This window comes from Acinonyx jubatus, chromosome B1, assembly GCF_027475565.1.
Source record: "Acinonyx jubatus isolate Ajub_Pintada_27869175 chromosome B1, VMU_Ajub_asm_v1.0, whole genome shotgun sequence".
NCBI lineage: Eukaryota > Metazoa > Chordata > Mammalia > Carnivora > Felidae > Acinonyx > Acinonyx jubatus.
The window spans coordinates 121,783,384-121,801,701 of NC_069382.1; the positions used below are offsets into that span (position 1 = coordinate 121,783,384).

The 18,318-nt window shown below is 34.4% G+C and overlaps 1 long non-coding RNA gene across 1 annotated transcript; it reads left to right on the top strand.

Annotated features, from left to right (window-relative positions):
- The first annotated feature begins 195 nt into the window (after positions 1–195).
- LOC113598605 (uncharacterized) lies at positions 196–17,065 on the top strand. Its single transcript, XR_008295738.1, has 5 exons — positions 196–328; positions 10,881–10,944; positions 11,563–12,518; positions 14,026–14,125; positions 16,639–17,065. It is a non-coding gene; the product is annotated as an uncharacterized LOC113598605 (long non-coding RNA).
- The last annotated feature ends 1,253 nt before the right edge of the window (positions 17,066–18,318 follow it).

The window sequence follows — 18,318 nt, forward strand, 5'->3', positions numbered from 1 at the left end:
TTTCTCTTTCTAGTTACTCTAGGAATTCAATTGAAACAGTCTTCTGTGTGAATAATTCTTTTTTCTTTTAAAGGCCTTGCATCTGGGTGATGCTTAGGAACTTAGGAAAATAGAATCCAATGAGAATTGCCTGTGTAATAATATAAGCTTCATAATGTTCTGAGCTGAGAAAACCAAGAAAATTCCATTTCCTGACCTATGGACTCATGGGATGTTCTGAAGATTAATGTGTCTCTTTCAGGGCACTAAGGTACATTTAGAGCACTAAAGAAGTCATTTACTAAATGGTGCCCTTGGGACTTGAAAGAGTTAATGTACCTCTCACAAGGTGAGCAATGTGCTCTCAAATGTATGCAAGGATCAGTACCAAGCTTATAAAGAATTGTGAGAATGTTGGTTAAAAGCAGCTGGTAGTCCATAACTCTATTATTTATTATTATAATCTTTAGTCAATATATTTGCTGGTATTCAGTGAGTACCTTAGGAACAACAGGCAGATGGGAATCTTCTTAGTTTTAAAACTGAAAATATGAGGGGCTATAAACATTGGCCCAGAAAAAATATTGTAAATATATAGATATTATCCAAATGGCTTGGATTTCAAAGGTGAGACAAATTATGGAAAACTAGACCTTCATTCAAAAGTGATTTTTTTTCCTCAAATTAAAATCAGAATGGTATTGAATCTTTTGCCAATTTTCTTCTGGGGAAAAAATGTATTACTTAAAGGTAATTCTGAGACATTTCACAATATGTAATGTTAAGTGATCATAAAGACATAAAGCTGAATGTGGAATATAATCACATTTTTATTAAATATGTAACACATACGAGCCTAAGGAAATATGGCAAAATATTCAAATCTTTTACTCTCGGTGATGGGATTACAAGTTATAGCTTTATTTTAATTTTTTCTGTTTTCCCTGTCTGTAATGAACATGCCTCATAAAGACTTTTCTTGAGACTATTAAATGTTAAGAAAATGTGAAAACAGGTTAGTGGCAACATTAACATGTTAAATAGTGTTGCTATCTTGCTTTCTTTTCACCCTGAAGAAAGAATTTGAGCATTACTCTATGCGTGGTCCTTGCCAAAAGGGAATGTTATGCTCTTCTTAGTGACTCTTATAATGAAATTAATTACTTTTCATGGCCTGATCCATGTTTCTCGGTTAGGAAATTGGACATTAATAAGAGAGGAAACTATGTACCTTGATTGATGATGGACCTCAGGATTCTTCCCCCACTTTTCTTCCCAACCTTCTTACTCTTACTGGATGATCAAATCTATATTCATGGTTTCAAATGCCAATTTACATGCTAAAAACTCTCAAATATCTCTTTAGAACAGAGCTCTCTAGTTTTTCTTGTTCTAGTATACAGACATCTGTATATATGGATATACTTATGACTCAATACAAGATGAAAACAATTTCAACTAAACTCAGAAGCTTCTCTAAATCCTCTTCTCTTTTTGTTTCCTTAGAGAGTGACATTGCTCTCCTACAATTTCCCAAAGCAGAAATACTGAAGCCATGCTTGACTCATTCCATAAATGTTACTGGATCACTCATTCTAAAAATATTACTTCCCATGTATTTCTTGTATTTTTTATTTCTTTTGAACTCGCTCTTACAACACTGATCAAGGTTCTCAATCTATCCCACATGAGGTCATGCAATAACCTCTGAAATCATCTCCCATCATTTGGTCTGTTTCCATATCTGTCATCCACATTAAAGTTGGAGTCACATGCAGTCATATTCAAGCCCATATTTATTTCTGATTCCAAAGCCTGAGATCTTTACATTATAATTTTTGTTCCCTATGATAAGGAATTTGGGGGAAGCTTTAAGCTTCTGTTTAGAAAAAGATAAAAATCACTATCTTCTTGTTAAAGATGGTGGGTTGAATTCAGGCATTAGCTTTCATTCCTTCCCCAAAACCCACAAAAATGATATAATAGATATTTATCTTTTGGACATAAACTTAAAAGTCCAAAAAAAATTCAAATATATATATCTGGAAGTTGAAAAATAATAGCTGATTAAATAGAACCGAGAATATAGAATCTCATGGCAGCAAAATTTGAGAAGCAAAAATACACACAGAATCCCCCAAATGATTAGGATAATCAGCACCAGGTACTTCTGGAAGTAAGGGTAAAGATGGAACCATAATCTAGAGAATTTTGGGAAAGTCTACTTGGGAAAGAGTTAAATGATCTTTTCATTCGTTCTGTATGCACCCCACCCCCCATGCAGGAATTGTCCCTCAGGAAATGCTAGATGTTTGTATTAGTTTTCCCAACAACAAAGGATGTATTTCTTGGTGTGGGTCCTCAATGAAAAGCAATATATTTGACTCTTAAAGAAACAATGAATTTAGAAATGCAAAAATAAATTATTTCCCCTTACCATGCACAATATTCAAAAACAGTAGAAATAACTAACCATAATACAATGTGACAAATTCTGTTATATACTTAATAATTAAACACAATCAATCTGTATGTTAGGGACCACAGGAAGAGGATTTTTGAGTTCAGTCTTAAAGGGTATCTCTCTTTGTAGAATTTTTATGAAAGGTCACTAAGCAACCAATATTTAAATTTTAACTAGACTTTTGTAAATAATATTTGCACCCATAATAAAGATCCTGGCTGGCAGATAGCAGAAACAAATAAATCATCCACCAAAAACACTTGTGCCTTTGGTATAAAGCACATAGAAAACTCTGGAGAAGGGATATTGTAATGATTTTCTAATGCAGACATTCACTAACTTCATTCAATTCCAATGATCACAATTTAGCCCAAACAATGAAGTTGTTCTAGCCAAAGAAGATGTAAGGAGTTCCAGAAAGTGTTCTAATGGTTCAGTACAACTTCATCGCTGACAATTGGAAACAATACACATATACAATGTCTTGCCACATCTAATTCCTCAGTGTATCTGGAATTATTTTACTTATTATTAATCATTTCTATTTTATGTCACTATGGCAGATTTTTTAATAACATTTTTATGACTTCCTCCCAGATAGACTGTAAGCTCTTCAACAGGAAAGCCAGGAATCATTTATTCTTGTGCCCTCTGCACCTACCAAGATGATTAAACATATGGTACTCTATAAATGGTGAATGACTAATTTGACACTAATTCCAATACAAATTTTATTTCATTCTTCCTTGTGACCAGAAGTCTTTCTTGTCAATCAGATGAGCAGCTAAATGCCTTTATTGAGGAGTGCTGTGCTAGGGTTCCTGTTCTAAATATCCCAGATCCCCAGGGTCTCAGACTCTTGTCCTGCTCTCCTTTCTTCTCTGGGAAACTAGAAGAGAGATTTGGAATTTTAGCCTTCAAAACTGCTATTAAACTTTTACAACAACACTTAATATACTACTGCATCCTTCCATTTATTTCTTGTGTTTACATGAGGATGTAATTGAGGCACTGGCATTAGTTGAATCCCCATCATGTGCTAGTCACTCTTAGGAACTGTATTTGTTTGCTAGGTCTGCAGTGACAAAATACTACAAAGAGGGAGGATTAAACAACAGAGATATATTGTCTCATGGTTTTGGAGGCTAGAAGTCTAAGATCAAGGTGTTGCAGGATTGGCTCCTTCTGATGGCTAAGAGGGAAGGATCTCTCCTACCTTGTCATGGTTTGCCAGCAATCTTTGGTATTCCTTGGCTTATAGATGTATTACCCCAATCTCTGTTTTCATTTTCTTATGACATTCTCCCTGTGCCTTCACACTGTCTTTGTGCTTTTCTCTGTGTCCAAATTTCCCTTTTTTAAAAAATGTTTTTATATTTATTTTTGAGAGAGAGAAAGAAACAGAGTGCGAGTGGGGGAGGGGCAGAGAGAGAGGGAGACACAGAATCTGAAGCAGGGTCCAGGCTCTGAGCTGTCAGTATAGAGCTCGAGGTGGGGCTTGAACTCAGGAGCCATGAGATCATGATTTGAGCTGAAGTCAGATGCTTAACCAACTGAGCCACCCAGGCGTCCCCCAATTTTCCTTTTATAAGATCAGTTACACCAAGATTAGGGCCCAACCTAATGACCTCATGTTTTCTTGATGACCTCTGTAAAGATCATATATCTCCAAATAAGGTCACATTCTATAGTGTAGGAAATAAAATAGCTATGTCTTGGTTAAGGAGATTATAAGGAACACATTACACTACTTTCTGGCCCTGCTGAAAATAGTGGACCAGTATCTAGTTAATATGTATATAGGGTTGGGTCCTGCCTGTGCTCAGGAATATCTTAGACCATATTATCTATGGAATATCTTATCTTGTTCTCCATCCTGCTTAAGGCATCTGCTCTTTTGTAGTTTTGGGAATGCTTTGGTTTTCTTTTTCTTTCTTTCTTTCTTTCTTTTTTTTTTTTTTTTTTTTTGCATGTTTTCTGTGAGTTCTTACTGGCACATAACCACTGACATCTTCTGCAATGTTTCTCCTGTAATGTATGCCTAGTAAATACTGGAGCTTGAGAGCAGCTTGGGAGACTTCTCTTAGCCTCCCTCTCAATCCTTTCTGCCACTCTTGGCTTTGCTAGACAAAACTGAAAGCCAAACTTACAATTGGTGACCCCAATGTGATAAGCTGAAACCACAATTGGTGACCCCAATATAATAAGCTGAACCGACACTGTAGGACTTCAACATATGAATTTTGAGGTGACACAATTCAACCCATAACAAAGTGCATTGTCTGAAGAAGATTACACTGAAAGTCTCTGGTGTGGGGGCATCACAGGTACAGTTGAGATTGGGATTTTCATTCTGAAATTTTGGAATAATTTAAGTGCTATCTTCTATGTCCATGACTCCTTACACATTCATCTCCACCAGATTCCAGAAATTTTATGGTTACAGATAGGACTAGGCCTTCTCATCATGAATTTGCGAGAAAATATACTAACACCACGGGTTCTCTTAAGTAAATGGCCCGAAGAATCACCCTACTCTGAAGCCACCAAGTTTACTGGCATCACTCAATATTACAAAGACTGAGGTTCTAATCAGCATTTGGTTTCCCAACTCTTAAATGTGAACAGATAGCCAAAGGTCACTGCACTTTGGGAAATCCTTTAATATCAAAGACAGCAGATAAAACAAATAAAAAGAAACCCAAACCAAAGAAAAATTAAAAATAAAACCTTGGAAGAAAGAGAACATCTAGGGGAAATAAAACTTCAAAAAGTTGTTAGTGTCAGGAGTTGACGGGAACTACAAAAGGGTACTAGGGGGCAAATTGGCCATCAGTAGAATTGTTCCGTACCACAACTATGGTGGTATATGCATTTGCAAAACCCACATAACTGCACATCACAAGCAATAAAGTTTATTGTACAAATACTTAAAAAAGTCACCAGAAGGTAATTAGAATCCATAAGAAAATATAAACTGTAACAAATGAATCTAAATGTGTTACATATGAATAATATCACCATAGTAAAGGACTTGAATTGTGTGTCCTAAAAAAGATATGTTGCAGTCTTAGCCTCTAGCCTATGAATGTGACCTTATTTGAAAATGGGGTCTTTACAGAAATAATCAGGTTACAATGAGCTCATTAGGGTAAGGCCTAATCCAGCGACTAGTGTTCTCATTAAAGGGGAGAATTTGGACACACAGACACACACACACAGAGAAAACAATTTGAAGATACACTGTGAGGTGGCCATATAACCAGAATGATGCATCTACCAGTCAAGGAACACCAAAGATTGCTTGCAAATACCAAAAACTAGATGAGGCAGAAAGAATTCCCCCCTAGCACCATCACAGGGAGCACGGCACCTCAGCCACCTTGACTTCAGACTTCTAACCTCAAGAACTGTGGGAATTCTCTGTGGGAATTTTTGTTGTTTTAAGCCATCCAGTTTTTGGCACTTTGTTATGGTAGCCCTAGAGACCTAATACCATAAATTACTTTGCAAAATAGCATTTTGACTGGACTCTATAAGGCTAATAACAAAACAAAACAAAACAAAACAGAACAAAACAAAACAATAGTGCACAAATGGATTCTAATTAACAAATTTGAATATCACAGGAGTATGGGTTTGAATTTTTGAACTATTTTACATGTATAGTAAGGCTGAACAAGTAAATGAATATATTGTAAATAATGTACAGAGATTTCTGTTTTGGACAATGATGTCACAGATATAGAAAGAAGAAAGGCTAGATGAACTTGGTGGTGTTAGATTAGAATTGGGAGCTATCAATATACATTAATGCATATATATATATATATATATAATACATATATATGTGTATATTCACATGCAATTGGACATGAGAATATAAATGTATGTTTGTGTGTGCATGTATGTGCATGCTTTACTGTTTATACATATATATTCAAGGTCTACCCACTGAGAGGTCTTAGAAAAAATGGTAAACTTAGAGCCAAGATATAGTTTCTAAATGCTATTATTCAATAAATAAAACCAGGCCTCCTTAGAAAAGTGGGAGATTCCAAGTCTGAGAGAGGGTAACCACAAGATGAGGCTAGACCATCTTGTACTTTTTGTGCGTTTCGTGTAATTTCTGAACTAAGAAAGTGTTCAAAAATAGATGTGCATTGAAAGGTCACCAAAACCAATATGAAAAAATGGCGAAGACCAAAGCTAGAACTATTAAAGCAAGAAGTTAAATAATGATAGTACTGGATTAAACTGAAAGAAAAAAAAATATCCTTGAGTCTATGCTTACATAAATAAATAATTAAATAAATAAGAAGTAGAAGACACAACTCTTCCTTAAAAATAACTTCAATTAACAGATGTAGAAGGCATGTGAAAAATTGAAATCAGAAGTAGACACAACAATAAGAATTATTGTGAGCAATATGCACCAATGGCAATGGATGCTAAAATGAAGGTGCAAAGGAGATGAAACAGGATATTGTAGTCTCAAGAACCTCCTCTAAAATAATTATTCATTACAAAGGTTAAAAAGGAAAACAGTACTTTTATAGTGGATAAAACACAGACATCACACTATCTAAGTGATGAAGGTAAACATCATCAGTAGTAAGACATATACCCACATCATGTATCTCTGATACGGTAAACTGAGAAGCACAAACTACCTTGACAGTTTTCTTCAAAATCCACAACCTCAATCCAATCATGGGAAAACACGACACAAACCCATATTGAATGAAATATTACAAAACAATTGATCAGTATTTAAAAAAAATTTTGATTGATTTATTTTTGAGAGACAGAGACAGATAGAGCACAAGCAGGGGAGGAGCAGAGAGAGAGGGAGACACAGAATCCAAAGCAGAATCCAGGCTCTGAGCTGCCAGGACAGAGCCTGATGCAGGGCTCAAACTCATGAACCATGAGATCATGACCTGAGCTGAAGTCAGCCACTCAACCAACTGAGCTACCCAGATGCCCCATTGGTCAATAAATACTTTTTGAAAGTAAGGTCATGAAAGACAAGGATAGACTAAGTAGCTGTCACAGACTGAAAGAAACTAAGCAGACATAATGATCAATTGCAAATCCTGGAAGAGATAAAGGCATTAGAGAAAAAAAAACTAGTAAAATGTGAAGTCTATAGTTTGCTTATAATATTCTATCAAGGTTAATTTTTTTTTGTTTTTGCTTTGATTATTGTGCAACGGTTATGCAAGATGTTAGCATTTGAGGTGAGTAAGTGTGGGTATATGAGAACATGACTATTATTGTAAACTTTTTGTAAATTTACACACAAAAAAAACTTAAAAAAGAAAAGGAACGCTAATGATATTCTTAGGTAAGAAAATACATTGATCCATGAAACAAGGGCATAATGCTATAAGAATAGCACTTATGGAACAACAACAACAAAAATACCTGTTGCAAATTAAAATGATGAGAATAGAAAGACTCAGTAAATGTGTTTATAGATTAAGTTGAAGAATTCTCCTATATGATAAAAAGTTAATCAAAAATAAAATAGTAGAGAGAGGATAAGAAAATTGGAAAAGGACTTCAAAATATCAGGCATACAAGAGGGTAGACAGAGTAAGAGATTATTAACAAAATAATTTGAGTACACTTCCTAATTGAAAGACCCATAAACACCTTTATTTGTTTATATCAATATGGTTTCATAGATATTTATTTTATTTATTGAATTATCTAATGCTAATGTTTAGATGAAAATAGATTTAAAAAGATACATTTGTGTGAAATTTCAGAACAAAGACAATAAAAGGTTTTCAGAGAGAGAAAAAAGGATCTTATAAAAGTCAAAGATATAAGAACTTTTTATTCTTAGTGAACTATTTTTTAGCAGCATTGAAAGATAATAATATTTTTTAGCATAAAGTATGTTTCAAATTAGAATCTAAACAAGCTAAACTATCATTCAAATGTGAAAGCAAAGTACATATATTTTTATATAGGTAATGTCTCAAATATGTACCTCCAATGCACTTGTTTACAAAGCCATGAGAGGATACAGATTTTCAAATCAAGGGAGTAAACCTGGAAGTGGAAGTCATGGGTGTAAGCACAAAGCAGCAGAAAAGAAAAAGTGAGGATGAAAAAGTGTATTCCTTTCCTACCCTCAAAAAAGGAGGCTTTGGAATATGAAAATTCATAGAATACTGAATGCATTTAGTATATGAATAAAAGAATTGTCCAACTGGAAAAGAATAGGAGGATAAATTAGTGACAAGTATATGGAAAATCAAGCAGAAAAATAGAGGTAATCATTAACTCCAAAGAAAACAAAGTTTTGCAGTAAAGGAAGAGTTCTTTATAGCTTACTATATGACTCAGCTGTGAATAGCAGTGGTTTATATAAAGTTGAATATCGAATAGACCAAAAATTACTCTCTATATATTGGGAAATTAGAAGCATGAATACGTGATGTAGATATAGCTGTATGACAGAAAGCTAAATCCTAATTTTCCATTATGACAGTCCAATGACAATTTCTACAATGTTAAAATATAGAAATAAAAATAAATTGTGAGTTATATAAAAGTATGAAAGAAAATACCAAAAGAATAAATTCTAAAAGTCAAAATGAGCAGTCTCTAAGGTATAATAAGACAATACATTTGTAGAGTTTCATGAATCTTTAAACAATGTTTATGAATAATACTCATACATATTAAAAATATAAAATAGAAACAAAGAAGAAATAACTAATTGATTCCCCTCCCCCCAAAATTCCAAAGCTACTAAAATTATTTTGGTTAATAGTAAGAGAACACTTATTATGTGCTAGGTGCTATTCTAAGTGTTTCACATTTATCAACTCAATCCTCTTAAAGATTATTCCCATTTAATGAATGTGACACTATGTTCAAAGAAATTAAGCTATGTTCCCAAAGCTATATGCAATGAAATGGCAGTGACAGAGTCTGAGTCCAGTCAGTTAGTCTCTGGAGCATTGTTTTTATTTGTTTTGTTTTGTTTTAATGTTTATTTATTTATTTATTTATTTATTTATTTTTTTGAGAGACAGAGCATGAGTGGGGAAGGAGCAGAGAGAGAGGGAGACACAGAATCTGAAGTAGGCTCCAGGCTGAGATGTCAGCACAGAGCCCTATGCGGGGCTCCAGCTCATGAACCTCGATGTCATGACCTGAGAGTGGAAGTCAGAGCTTAACTGATGGAGCCACCCAGGTGCCCCTCTGGAGCATGCGTTTTTAACAGCAATGCCCCAAGATCTCACAGATGATAAAAAACTTATGAAGGGAATACGCAATCATGTGGACAGATCCCTGGAGGTGATGGCAGAATATCTGGGTCTACATTTTGACTGTGCCACTTACCAACTATGAAGCTTTTGACAAGTCAGTTAATTTCTGTAGATTTTAGCTTTCTCATCTGTACTTAGAATAACTTCTGAGTGCTAATGTCAACATGTAATAAGGTGATGTAGAGTCAAGAATAGGAAACAGCGGACATAAAGCCTACATAGGGAATCGCATATAATAGGCACTCAGTAAATCCTGATTTGAATTAAACAGGCTACTGAAATGGATACGAAGGTCAATATTATGTTAGTTCACCTATGATTCTTAATTCTACCTATAGCTTCTTCAGAATTTCTAAGGAAAAGCCACAGATACTCTAAGGATAGCTAAACCACACATATATTTTGATGATTATAAGTCTAAATTTCCTTGTACATATATTATTTTTCCAGAATCAAGCCACGATAATTATTAGTTAAACCATCATGATATCCTTGACATTTTTTTTTCAAAATGCTCCTTTTCCAAAAATAGTTTGTTATTTGAAATTAATTCATGCATCTGACTTAATTGCACTTGTTAAAATTATTCTCTTGGGTTGTTCTGCATGAATAATAAGTTCAGTCAATACTTTTACACTTCAGAGATGAAATTTTGACAACTTTAAAATAAATTTGCTTCTAAATAATCAGAATCTACAAAACTATTGTAAAAGAGCAGGTTTAAAGCATCAAGGCTAAGACATTTTCATTGTCTCTGAACATTTCCCAAGTGTCCGCAGAAACATTTGGCCTCAGGATATTAATAGTTGTTATGAGAAAAAAGGTGTTCTGTGATGATAAAATATTTAGAAAATGATGAGTTAAAGTAAGATAGGTTTCTTTTCTGAGAAACTTTTCAGAGTCTCTAATGTGGTAGCTTGTGCTTGAATCTCTAATGAGAAATAAAATGTGCACTGTCTTCCAAAATTGATTCAACCATAGTATTTTTTTTAATGTTCTTTTGGTCTTTCTTTGTTGTTTCTGAAGCTTCCATGAGACACAATTTTCTCTCAGAAGAAACTTCAGAAACTAAAGGTCTAACTAATAGAAGTAAGAAGGTTGATGCTGGTGCCTTACTTTATAATTTTATGTTTTATTTTCAGTCCTTTCTTATCTACTTCCCATTCCATAAAGTGGATGTTTCTCTCCAGAAGTCAAGTGAATAAGGTATTTTCCCTAATTACTCCTCATAACTTATTTTTAGTATTTTATACCAACAGAAAGAAAAAATAAGTTCAGAAACCTAATGTGTAAATGAGTTGACATATAGTTCTATCTAAAACTCAATTAATATGAAACAGCAACTTTTACCAAGAAAAATTATTCTTACTTTTGAAATTAGAAATATAAACCAAGTTAGTATTGAATAGTGGTTTAAACTGTAGGTACTGAAGTTTGGGGTGGAATCATATCTGAGCACATAATTCTCCAAGATTTAGTTTTGCAAGTGTTATAAAACAGAGATGCAAGTCTGGCATGTTTTCTAATTTGGGTAGAGGAAGTTTGGGGGATTTTTCCTAAGAATATTTTATTCTTAGAGAATAAAGTGAACAGTAGCCATACAATTAGTTTCTAGAAAAACAAATTTGTACAAAACTATTGTATTTCATATATTAAATAAAAAAGTTAATATGAGAAACTTGATTTAAAAATTTAGTAATGAATTTCTAACTTTACATACTGGAACTAATCACTTTCCAACTTCTGAAATATGGAGAGCAAGGAAAAATAATCAAGTTTGTGCTTTCTAGATCAACTGCCATAACAAATTATTATTATATTTAGAAATATATTTGATTCTAAACATATACAAGAGGATAATCTGGATCATTTATGGTAAGAAAAATATTTTAAATGGACTATCCAGGTAAGTGAATTAAATTATACACTATGTATAAAATGGGCACTAAATCTGCTCAAAACATCTATCAACTCCAGAGACATCCTGAAAAGAATCACTAGGTTAAGAGTCACCCCACATGTCTAGCCTAGTCTCTGTTCCTTCTTAGATCCCTTTCTGCAGTATCAAAGGTTGACATCAGTTATTGAGAGCAATGTTTTCCTTTGTCTTAGTGATACTATAACCTACTCCACAGACCCTCTACTTTTTTCTCTCTGGGTGAAGTAGAAATAAGCTTGACCATCAAAGTTTGCAGACAAGTCTGTCTTTCTCATGCCAAGAGTAGCCACAGATGTATCCTGTTCTATGGTGAAGCTAGAACAGAAATCCCTTGGGAAGGTGCTAGGTAGGTTTCAAGAACCTGTTAGACATATTGGTTGTTGGGCCACTGTGATACATGTAGCAACAACAATATTTATATTTCACATTTTCCTCATAAAAATTCCCTTTGTAGAAAAAAAGGGGAACATTTTATAATTTCTATTTTAATTCTTTCCAATATATATTATTAATGGAAATGAAAATTTTAATGACTGATTTTATTTAACCTCATGCATATAAGCATCTTGACAATTTTCCTCTATGAAGAAAATGTATCCGTCAACAAGTACTGTGCATGCATCTTCTTTCTTCACAATTAAAGTTTAACTAAAAGTAAAAGCTACTAATGCATGGCTAATTTTACAATGCAAGCAGATGTTGTTAGAAGAACATCTTCCATTGTTAGCCTCTGGCTCCAGTGACTGCCATACAAAGAATGTAGAGGAAGAAACAATTTGGAGAGCGAGATGCCGTTTGCTAGGGGCACAGAACACGACAGCCAGTTGGAAGTCATTAAATTGTAAGTGCCTGTAAGTGTGACACATAATCTATCTTTTCAGGGTGTCTCAATTACAGATTACCTTTTATAAACATCATTTCTCATCATGAAATTACTTCAAATATTTAGGAAATTTTTAAAATTTTTTCACATTTTTCACATTTTTTAAAATGTGATAATCTTAACTGATATAATTTAACCTAAATTTATAGTTTTATTTAAAGTCTTTGGTTGGGATTTTTTCCATGTAACTGGAAAGCAGAAAGACTGGTAGGTAGGGTCATAAATGTAAAATAATGAACACCAATCTTGGATTTGTTTTACTCTGTGTATGAGAGAACAGAAAAGTCTTGAATATATGTCCACCTGTATATATAAAAGACCAAAAATTCAGTCCTATAACTGGGTATTATTCAGGATCATTCATACTTTATTGACTTAAAAATCCTATTTAATTATGCATAAAATAAGGAAAATATCTGATTTATATATATATCTGTGGTCCATTGCAAAAGATGGCCACAGCTCATTCCTATATCTGTGCATGTTTCCTTGCAATGTGATTAGTACTTTTCCATCAAATGGTAGAGTCTATTTCCACTCCTTTTGAATCTGAGCTCACCCTGAGATATTCTTTGGCCAACAAAATGTAGTGGAATTGATATTGTGCAACTTCTGGGTCCAGGCCTCAAGATTACTTTCAGAACCTTCTCTATCCCTTTTAGAACATCCTGTAACCCTGTAAAGAAGCTTGAGATAGGTTCCTTGAGGGCAAGAGACCACTGGAAAGAGACACCCAACCAAGAAGGCATCAGATGCCCAGTGTGTGTAGGGTTTTGGATGGACCATCTGGCCTGCCTTACTAGAGGCACCAGATAACTGTAGCTAAGTATATGACTCAGGTGAGACTAACAGAAGTACCACCAACTTAACGCAACCCAACTGCCAATTCACAGAATCATGAACAAATAAAGAGTTGTCACTTTAAGCTACTGCATTCTGGGATGGTTTGTTTTGTAACAATAGATTACTGAGACAACAGCATTTTACCAAGGAATTAATATATAGAATCACTTATAATTGCTTGAAGGGAAGATATTATCCTTACTACTCTTTACATAATTTATACACTATATTTATGACACTCTACAATGCATTAAAAATATTGCATCAGCTAATATCATGTGTTGGATATCATTCTAAAATCATTTTCTGGATGGTTCTCATTACTAACTCTTTTTCTGTTTTCTTTTTCTATAAGAAAGTTTTATTCATATTGAATTTGTGCAGTTTGATTTTCTTCTGGCTAAATATATCATCCTGAGTTCTACTTAATGGTTTTCATGTTATTTTTGCAGAATGTGTTTTAGGGTCATTTGGGACAGTCTTGTTTTCTTTGGATGTGCTACTTACACTTCTTAGTTCAGTGTCATTGACATTCTGTCATCAACTTTATTGTTTAAAATGTGAAATCTCATTAAGTACAGGATCAAACACAGAAGAATACACCTTGGTCCTCTCTCTTCAGCAGATGCAGCTGCATTTCTGACAAGAGTTCTTGGCCACCCCTGCTCTGTCTCCATCCAGAATAGTTCTTGTGGGGCACACTGCTCAGATATGATATAAAGGTATTGTTCTATAACTATTGTGCCTTGGGTAAACACAGCCTCACATCAATATGGATATTTATACAAACACCTTACCTAATCCTTTTTAGCGGTATTCAAATTATCTTGGATGGACCTCTTGATCTACAACATGGGTACCTTTTACTCTAATGAAAGTTCTGTCTCTCAGATAACCCTCTACTAAGCCAAATCTAAGTCTCCATGAATCACATCTCTTAGCTAGGGATGATGAATACAATCATATTCTTAAATTGATGATTTATATTGCTAGATCCTTCCCAGAACTCTCTTGTATATACAGACAAAATTTCTATTTGTTCTTTCTTTGCAGCATAACTATAGCAGCTAAATCAAATAACCACTCCCTAGGAAGAAGCTCTCTGATTTACTCTCAAGGATTATATATTAATTAGGATCCCAAAAGGAGATAGACACCCAAAGGGATAATTGAAAAGAATTTAATAAAAGATGCTTTTCAGAGCTGGGGATAAGATAAGGCTATTGCTATCCCTGGTCTGAAGTGACTGGTGGAGGGTGTGGCCTTATATAACTGGACAAGAGCTCCAGTCATAGAAAGTGAGCTACTGCCAAAACAGTAGTCTTTCACAAAGAAGGAACGAGTTTTAATAAATATCCCAGATACTCCTTCCTCCAGAATTCTCACCTCCAACTGATTCCTTCGGTTTTCCAAATCCAACTAGAAGACAGAGGGAAAAGCAGCCCTGGACTAGAACATAAAGCAGAGCAGATAAGGATGGAATGGATATGGGGAAACAGGGAACAGGGGCACTCAAGTGCTACTGAAGAACAAGATGTCCATTCTGTGTACCAAATATGAAGTGTTAGCAGGGAATTTAACTTTATTGTACACACACAATAAATACATCAAAATAAAACCCTTGCTAGACTTGCTTTTCTTTAACCAGAGAAAAGTGTGGGGATAAAGCACGGGCTCTGAATGTCAGTCGGATTTGCTTTAAATCTTGGATTCATCACTTCTTAGACACATAACCTGGAGAAAAAACTTAAATTTCTGTTTCTTTGTTTCTTTACCTATAAATGGCTATATCTAGGGGTGCCTGGGTGGCTCAGTTGGTTAAGGGTCCAACTTAGGCTCAGGTCATTATCTCATGGTTCGTGGGTTTCAGCCCGGGATCAGGCTCTGTGCTGACAGCTCAGAGCCTAGAGCCTACTTCAGATTCTGTGTCTCCCTTTCTCTCTGCCCCTTTCCCACTCATGCTCTGTCTCTCACTATCTCTCAAAAATAAATAAATGTTAAAAAAGAGAAATTGAAATGGAGATATCTATACCTACTGTATAGAATTATTATAAAGATTAAACAAAAGGATAACTGTAAAAACTTTAGAATATATTCAGAGTTTAGTAAACTATAAATATATGAGCTTTTTTTTCAGTGAAAGTTATTAGAGTTGGTAATCTTAATTATTACTACTTTTTTTTCTCATTTAATGACCAGGATTTTTCCTGAGTGTATGGGTCTCTGGACTCCTGCATCTACTGATAACGTTCTTTCAAAAGCTGACTTCATTTTTAAAAATTAATAAATAATTGATAATACAGTTAACAGCAATTTAAAGACAAAATTAGCTTTAACCTATTATTAATTGAATAATATTATGATTACGATTATAATTATCTATGACTAATAAGATAGAGTATCAGGAACATTGATTGTCAGTTTATAGAAATGCTTATGACTTGGGTCCTAGGTCAATATAGATGAGAGTCTTCCACACATGAGAATTACTCAGTGTGTTTAATTAAAACTCTTATTGCTGAGTCCATAAGCTGAGTTGATTGGAGCAATCCACATATTAGAGAATACATATATGGGAACTGGAGATGTACTAGAAACACTACCAAGAAACTGACCTAAAGCATTTATTGTACTGAAAATTTTTACATTTGAATTTTTAATAAAATGAATTCACATTAGTATGGACAGTGTTTCTATAGTCACAATTTCAATTGGCTATTGCTTTCTTTTTTTTCTCTTTTGAAGATTTTGGGATAAAATACAGTTTTGAAAATCTTTCCTATAGCTTTCACATGCTCCATTTTATGATAAGCTCTCATGGGTGTTATTTAATAAGGAAAAAATGATATAGGATACAAGCTATTAGATAAGTACTAGAACAAAAGAACTGATGGTCCAAAATGTTAACTTCAAAAGTCACTAGAGTGTTAAATGATGATTTATAAATGCAGCCAAACTTCCACCCTCTGAGAAAATCTGGGAAACATTTATCAAAACCAATAAATAGTAATTTCTTTAGGGTACTTTTCAAATGGTATTTCATCACTAGTTTTATTTTGATCTATTTTTTTAAAACTCTAATTCTTCGTGAAAACAAATTGTATAGCCTATGGTATTACTCTAGCAAAATGATTTCCATAAATAAAGCAAGATGCAATGGAAAATAACATATATAAAGATTAATGCACCAGATTTTTAGGCTTAGAGTGTCAAACTATAATTTTTAACCCTGAAGGTATTGGAAAGAAAACCTCTCTTATGGAAACACCAACAAATTCCAAACTATCTGGGTAGCACAAGCAATTTACTCTCCTTCAACTTAAAGAATTGTTGCTTTATGGCCACTTTCCTTGAGTTTATTGATTTCATATGCAGTTTTTTTACAATGACATAATGCATCTGGGCTTCATGCACAGAGACAGAAAGGATAACTAACATTGGTGTCATCTGTCAACCCAAAGTAATCAATGGCACCTGGTCTCTACTTAGAAGTGCAAAGCATCAAGGAGCAAAGTCTCTTCAATCAAAGTGCCTCAAGGACAAGAAAGGTAAGGATGTTGCAGAATAGAAAAAAACAAAAATAAAAAAATCCTAATGTTAAATGTTTGTTAGAAGGTATCATGTTTAAGTTTTATGGCATCTTTTGTCAAATGCCACTTCAGTGGCATTGTAAATGCTTAGTCATTTGTGTGTCAATGTTTGCTCTATCCACTAAGAAAAGGTGTGGGTTCCTTAATAATTTCCAAAGGTTATTAATATGTGTATTCAAGGAATACAGATCCACTTTAACAGAACATAATTAGGAAGGAAATTTGCCCCCACATCAAAGTCCTATAATACTTTATTAATATACAAAAACTTAAATAGAATCTTGTTTTACTTACATATATCTGTGTACCCATTAATTACTGTCAGCAAAAAACAAATAATGAAATACTGAGTAGAAATTTATAATACTCAGAGGCAGACCCAAGCAAAATTCTGGAGTGGATGAAACCATTCTTTCTTCTTTCTAACCTTTCAAGGCCTGTGTTTTTATTCTACAGATCCAACAACTATGCCCACTAATGAGTGGTCTCATGTAATTCCATTGTTGCCCTCTTGTTATGGACTGATTATTTGTGTCATCCCAAAATTCACTTGCTGAAGTCCTTACCTCCAATGTGATGATATTAGGGGGTGGGGCCTTTGGAGGTGATCAGGTCATGAAGGTGGAGCCCTCATGAATGGGATTAGTACCCTTATAAAAGACAACCCACACAACCATTTATGAGGAAGCTGGTCCTCACCAAACTCCAAATCTGCCTGCACCTTGTACCTCCCAGTCTCTAGAGCTTTGAGAAATACTTATTGTTTAAGCCACCTGGTCTATGGTACTTTTATTATAGCTGCCCAGACAGACTAAGATACCCTTCACAAATTGAACTAGCACAGGATTTTTTACAGCATTGTAAACAGCTTGCTCTACCCCAACCTCTTCTCAAATAACTTGATTCTCCTTTAGCCACCACAAGTAGGCAGGGAACATCTTGACCACATTGCTCCATCCTTAGACAATGGGACCACTGAGGAACTTTGATTTAATCAGACCTAATGGACACAGAGTTACTGGTAACTCATGATTTATGTAGCCTTCTTTATCACAAAGAGCAGGTTCAGTCAGGTCCCTATCTAAGAAATTTGAAGCAATAATAGAGTTACAGTGAAAGGTATATGTTTGAGTTAAAGAAAAGAAAAGGGAGGGATGAGGTAGAGTAAGAACTGCAGTGGCAAATATGAGTCATTGTGCATGAGAGGTTATGAGGGAGAAAAACCTCAGAGGAAAACAGTTAAGAGAGAGATGAATGAGATACACTCATGGAGAGTGGAGCACTAAGAGAAATCCTGTGACCCCAGAGAAGTGGGAGAAGAGCTT